At 34.4% G+C, this 7,018-nt stretch overlaps 1 pseudogene; it reads left to right on the top strand.

Moving 5' to 3' along the window:
* Nucleotides 1-1,450: 1,450 nt before the first annotated feature.
* Nucleotides 1,451-2,283, top strand: LOC117021020 (MICOS complex subunit MIC27-like; annotated as a pseudogene).
* The last annotated feature ends 4,735 nt before the right edge of the window (nt 2,284-7,018 follow it).

Below are 7,018 nucleotides of genomic sequence, written 5' to 3' on the forward strand. Positions count from 1 at the left end.
ATGGAGAGAACATACAAATACTTAAGTCTTAGGAAAAGGGGGAAAAGTGATTTTAAAATTAATAATAATCTACAATTGCCTTTATAGTCCAGTAGTTTAGTGTTGTGCAAGCTGATATTGCCACAATTCTGCATTTTGAATTAAAATATAAAAGGACTATGTGTATTTATTTTGGAGTAATTTATCATTGTGGGGTGCTAACTAATCTCATCTAAGTCTATCTGCCTTCAAGTCTGCAATGAGCTTTATCCCAGCAGAGTTGAGCACCACCACAAACTTGCTTCATATATACTCTCAGCGACTGAAGGGACCTTAGTGCTCTCTTAGACTGGCCTCACATCTAGCATCCCTGGCGGAACTCATCCAGCATTTGCAATAATACCACCAGTGGCAAGGAACTCACTGAAGAGCTTTCATTATTACAAAGCTCTTTCATATGTTGAACTGAAATATACTTTCTTATAATTATAGATCATGGGTTCTACTTGTAACCTTTGAAGCAACACAAAATAAATTTGATTCTTTTCCAAACAAACTCTCTATTTTAGAGTATTGAAACAATTATATCTTCATTATACCTCTTCTTCAGGTTAAATATTAATTCTTAACATGGCTTGGCCACTGATTCTCAACAGGCATTGCAATTCTGTATTTCATTGAAGGTAAAGCCCAGAGAAATAGAAATTATGGCAAAATAGCCTGATGTGGGTACAGGATAATGTGTTCTTCCCTCTTTAGGTCTGAATTTCACACTTTTGTCAGTAGAGCCCAAGGTTGTGTTCATTTCAGTGGCTACATCCCCTGGTTATCTCATATCAAAATCCTTTCTGTACATTTTTAACATTAACATTTTATGTCAAGTCTCCCCCAGACCTCTTCATATATAATTTATCTCTTAACATAAATAAAGACATTAATTCTTGCTATGTTTTATTGGCTTAGGGTCAAAGTTCAAACTATTGAGATTTTATATTGCTACTAGGTAATTCCTTTAGATCTAGGTTCCTATCATCTAAGATTATTATAAACATATTTTCTATATTTTCATTCAAGTTACTTTCATTTGATTATTCATAACTTGCTTTGTTGCAAAAAGAATATGGGTATAATTATAAGCACTACAAAAAGATGTTTACAATTCAATCAGGTTGAAGGTAGAATAGTACAATTAATCAAGGCAAAGTTAGTACTCAAAGATGTATGTCATGGGGTCCTTCACAAATCTACAGTTGAAATGCAAATTTGGCTCTAATCTTCAACCTTGCAGCCATAGCAAGAAGACAAAAGTAAAATATGTATCTAAGCATTCAGTCAACACTACAAAAACTAGAAATATAGCTCTTCCAGGTTCTGAGACCTAATAGTAAAATTTCTCCACATAACTCACATATCCAAAGGTATGCCATTAGAAATCTCCATTCAGGAAGAGTTGACAGAGAGGGTCAAGGACATGGCGGCCATTAGGATGGGAAAACTGACAAGCATGCCTGCAGGTCTGATATGTGCCTCCATGAGTGTGCGTTTAGCTAAAGAAGAGGAATCCAAAAAGCAGATAGTGAGACCAGAGCAGCTCCGCATATATACTGCACCACCTCTCGAGTCTAAATATGTTGAAGAGCAGCCTGGTAATTTACAAACGGGCTTTGCTTCCATCCGTACTACAACTGGTCGTTATATTGGCTGGTGCAAGCATGTTTATGTCTTTGTGAGAAATGGGATAATGGATACAGCACAATTTGGAAAAGATACATATGTCTATTTGAAGAATCCACCACAAGATTTTCTCCCGAAAATTGGAGCGATTACAATTTCAGCATTGGCAGGCTTGGTTTCAGCAAGAAAAGGTTCTAGATTTAAGAAAATTGTTTATCCAACTGGGACTGGCCACTTTAGGAGGAACTGTTTGTTACCCAGTTCAGTCAGTAATAATTGCAAAGGTAACCGGGGAAAAGGCATGTGCTACAACCCAGCAAATTTATGAAGCAGTTAAATCATTGTGGACGAAAAACAACAAAAAAGAGTCACTTGCTGAACCTAAAGCAAAAATTAAGCTAGGAAGCTCTGCTGAGATAGAAATACCTGCAAAAACAACTCACGACCTGAAACACCCAGTGGCTTTGCCAACAGAACTCAGCCCTGAAACAAAGACCAAATCAGAATCCACCTCAGGTGCGACACAGTTTATCCTGACCCCAAGCTCATGGATCACGGGCAGTCCCATCCAGAAGATGTAGATATGTACAGCACTAGAAGCTGAAATAGTCTGCATAGAGTACTACAAGATGTGTGAAATTGCAAATGATGATGAAAAAAATCATGAATGGGTAACTCTGTTGCACAGAGTATAACTTAAAGCAAGTTTTTTCCCTTAATCTTCTAATGTATAGTTTGACCAATCACATAAGTGATTAAATCACAAACAGTGAATATAATCCAAACAATATCAAATGATTGGTGAAGAGGCAGAGGTAGTAGTATTAGGATACATTTGATAACGTTTAAGAGTGTTCATAAAAAAATAGAGTAAACATGTGAACATTTATGAGACTGAAATCTGAAAAAATATGTATGTGTATATATAAATACTTATACATATACACATATATATTTGCTTTAGCTTTTTGTAATTAGTGTCAGCTGAAAAGAATCGTGTGTGGAAGGATATGTTCCCTACCACCCCCCTTTTTTTCATTTTCCAGAGCTGGAGTAAAATATTCATATTTTATGACCAAAAAAAAAAAAAAGAAATCTCCATTCAGTATTTTATCAATCTATTAATCACTATAATTGTTTGGATCCTATCAATGTGTATCCTCCATTAAAGACAGAATTTTGAGGGTATTATTCATTTATAAGCATTATTGAACATCTTTTTTCCTAAAAAAATTATACCAGGAGCTAAATATGTACTTAATTTTTATTCACACATATATTTGATGTTTATTGTTGCATAACAAATTATCCCAAAACTTAGTGGCATGAAACAACATTTACTATCTCATAATTTCTGTGTGTCAGGAATTTAGAAGTGGCTTTAGCTAGATGGTTCTGGCTCAGCATCTTTCATGAAGATTCACTCAGGATATTAATTACAACTGTGTTCATCTCAAGGCTTAACTGGGACCAAAGGATCTGCTACTAAGATGTCTAATTCAATGTCTAGAAAGTTCATGCTGGCTTTGGTTTCTTGCCAAAGTCTGGTTCCATGCCATGTAGTTCTCTACACAGAGTCTCAATGCGTGACAGTTGGCTTCCTCCATGGAAAATGATACAAGAGAGAGAGCAAGCAGGAAGCTGCAGTGCCTTTTATGACCTCATTCCAAACTACGACTTCTATTTGTTTTTTTCACTAAGAGAAAATCATTCATTTAACAAACTAGGGATGGGAGAAAACTATTTCAGTATACTAAAGGCCATTTTATAAAAAGCCCACAGCTATCGTCATACTTAATGGTGAAAGATTGAAAGCTTTTCCTCTAAGATCAGGAACATGGCAAAGATGCCCAGTCATGCCACTTCTATTCAGTATAGCATTGAAAGTCCTAGACAGAGCAATTAGGTAAGAAAAAAAAAATGAAAGACATCCAAATGGTATAAAAATAAGCAAAATTACCTCTACTTGCAGATGACATGATCTTATATGTAGAAAACCCTAGATTTCATACCCCTCAAAAAAATTAAAAAAACAAAAAACTATTAAAACTAATAAATTATTTTAGCAAAGTTATAGGACAAAAAATCAACACACAAAACTATAGTTGTGTTTCTATATAATAAATAAACAACTCAAAAAGGAAATTAAGAAAACAATTCCATTTATAATAGCATCAAACAGAATAAAATACTTACAAATAAACCTAAACAAGGAAACAAAAGACTTATACACTGAAGATTAAGAACCACTGCTCAAAGAAATTAAAGAAGACACAAATAAATGGAAAGAAATCTAGTGTTCATGAATTGGAAGACTTCATATTTTTAACCTGTACATACTACTCACAGCAATCTACAGATTCAATGCAATTTCTACGAAAATTCTAACATTTTTGGAGAAATAGAAAAATCATCTTAAAATGTATATGGAATCTCAGGGGACCCCAAATATCCAAAACAATTTTTAAAAAGAACAAAGTGGCATCACGCTTCTTAATATCAAACATATTAAAAAGCTACAGCAATACAAGCAGTATGGTCCTGACATTAGAAATAAAGATAGACTTATAGATAGAGAACCAAAAATAAACATCATGTATATGGTCAGATGATCTTTGACTCAGGTTGCCAAGACTACTCAATGGGGAAAGGACAATCTCTACAATAAATGGTGTTGGGAAAACTGGATATTTACATTAAAAGATTGAGGTTGTATACATCTTCACACATATAAAAAAATTAACTCAAAAGGATTAAAGTCCTAAATGTAAGATCCAAAACTATAAAAGTTCTAGAAGAAAACACTGGGGAAAATCTTCATGACGGAGGACTTGGTAATTATACCTTAAATATGATACCAAAAGCACAGAAAAAAAAGCAATAGTTGAGAAATGCAACTACATCAAACTTAAAAATGTTTTTGCATCTGACACAATCAACAGACTGAAAAGGCAACCTAAGGAATGGAAGAAAATATTTGCAAATCATATTTCTGATAAAGGGTTAATATCCAGAATATATATAATGAACTCCTACAAATCAATAATAAAAAAATCAAATAACTTGACTAAGATATAGGCAAAGAATTTTAATAGATGTTTCTCCAAAGACAATATACAAATGGCCAACCAGCATATGAAAAGATGTTCAACATTACTAATTATCACAGCAATGCAAATCAAAACCATAATGAGATATCCTATCACCTCATACCCATTTGGATTCCTACTGTCAAAAACAGATAAATGTTGGTGAGGATGTAGAAAAATTGGAGCACTTGTGCACTCTTGGTGGGATTGTAAAATGATGCAGCTGCTTTGGAAAACAGTATAGAGGTTCCTCCAAAAATTAAAAATATAATTACCATATGATCTTGCAAATATATCTCAAATATATATGGGATACCATATGATCCAGCAAACCAGGGATATAGATCCGTGGTTATATATTCAAAAGAATCAAAAGCAATGTCTTATAAAAAAGATTTGCAAACCCATGTTCATAGTAGTACCATTAACAATAGCCAAGAGGTGGAAGCAGCCCAAATGTCCATCAATTGATAAACGGATAAACAAAAGGTGGTCTATATATAATATGGGATATTATTTAGCCTCAAAAAGGAAGGAAATCCTGTCACATGCCACAACATAAATGAACCTTGAGGAAATCAGGTTAAGTGAAATAAGACAGTCACAAAAAGACAAATACTGTATGATTCCACTTACATGAGGTATCTAAAGTAGACAAAGTCATAGAAATGGAAAGTAGAATGGTAGTTACCAGGGACTGAGGGAGGAGGAAATGCAGAGTTGTCTAACAGGCATGGAGTTTGAATTTGCAAGATGAAAATATTGGGAGATCTGCATCACAGCAATATAAATTACTTAACACTACTAAACTCTACACTTAAAGTGGTTAAGGTGGTAAATTTTGTTATTTTTGGAGGTTTTTTTAACCACAATTCGAAGAAAAGGAAGTCACTAAATCCAGCCCACACTCCAGGCTCCACTTTCTGAAAGGTAAAGAATTTGTAGACATATTTTCAAATCACTAAAACATTAAATTTTTTGTTTTCAGGAACATTTCAGAAATGTTTCCAAGTATGCTAACCCTTCTTAAAATTGGCAGACAAAAAAGGAAGTTCAAAATTAATTTTCCAGCTTTTTCAAAATGAAATTTGATTTCAAAATAATTAAGTTAATTTAAAAAGCATCTTTTTCTTGTTAACAAAAGTAAAATTTGAGTGCTAACAAACTATAAATGCTTTTGTTGAAATTAAAAGGAAGAGAATATGGAAGTGCTTTTTAACACAATAGATGTATTTTTAAATTCATTTAATCTTATTTCAAGACTTAAGTGAAATTATGTATTTCAGGAAACTGCATTCACACATTTTAATTGGATTTGTCAAAAATAAGATGAGAGAGTTGCTGAAGATAGAAGCAAAATAAGACTAAATTGGAATGGGGTAGGAGGGTAGACTTGATGGTGGCAGAAGCAGTTATAATAAGGATTAGGAAGGCTGGCAAGACAATGTCATGAAAGTCATGGAATCCAGATATAAGGCAGACAAAGGCCATGGCTTAAGCTCGGAAACAAGGGCTCTGGTCTGAAGGCACAGGCAATCTTTAAGTTAACGATGTCTGGCTCCAATTGACTGACTTCATATCATGTGCCTCTACATCCAATCAAGGTCTGACTTTCATTCAGTCAGCAAATTTTTATTGAGTACGTGGTTTGTACGAGGCATTATGTTAAACCTGGGGATACAATGGTAACCCAAATAGACCCTCAGGCAACTTAGTGTTGTGGAAGGGCCCAAAAAATTATCATGTGTTTAGTGCTGTGAAAACTCAGGTCCAGGATACTATATGGTACCATGATTTGAGGGATATGGAAGGCTTCTGAGAGAAATCGACCAATTCAGCCCTGAGGGAAGAGTCAAGGATATTCAAGTTCCACTTTTTGTCATAAATCATAAGGTTCTCTAAAACACTTCTGAGTTTCTCTATGACTGACTTTTCAACACTGGAGTGCTCAGGAGGTTCAGTCCTCAGACCTCTTCTCTTTTTCATCTACACTTGTTTTCTTGGCGATCTCATTCACTCTTGAGACTTTAGATGTCATCCAAATATTGGTATTTCCTAAATTAATATGTCCTTCCTGAACTCTAGACTTGCATATTCAGCTGCTTGCTTGGCCTCTCCACTTGGTACCTAGTAGTCCTCTCAGAATCTTAAAATGTCCCAAATTGAGATATTCATAATTACCCCCTCCCTCAATCTTATGCATCTCAGTAAATTGAAATTCCATCCTTCCAGTTGCTCATGCCAAAAATATTGGAATTGTTTTGTCTCCTCTCTCT

The sequence above is a fragment of the Rhinolophus ferrumequinum genome, chromosome 4 (genome assembly GCF_004115265.2).
Source record: "Rhinolophus ferrumequinum isolate MPI-CBG mRhiFer1 chromosome 4, mRhiFer1_v1.p, whole genome shotgun sequence".
Taxonomy (NCBI): Eukaryota; Metazoa; Chordata; class Mammalia; order Chiroptera; family Rhinolophidae; genus Rhinolophus; species Rhinolophus ferrumequinum.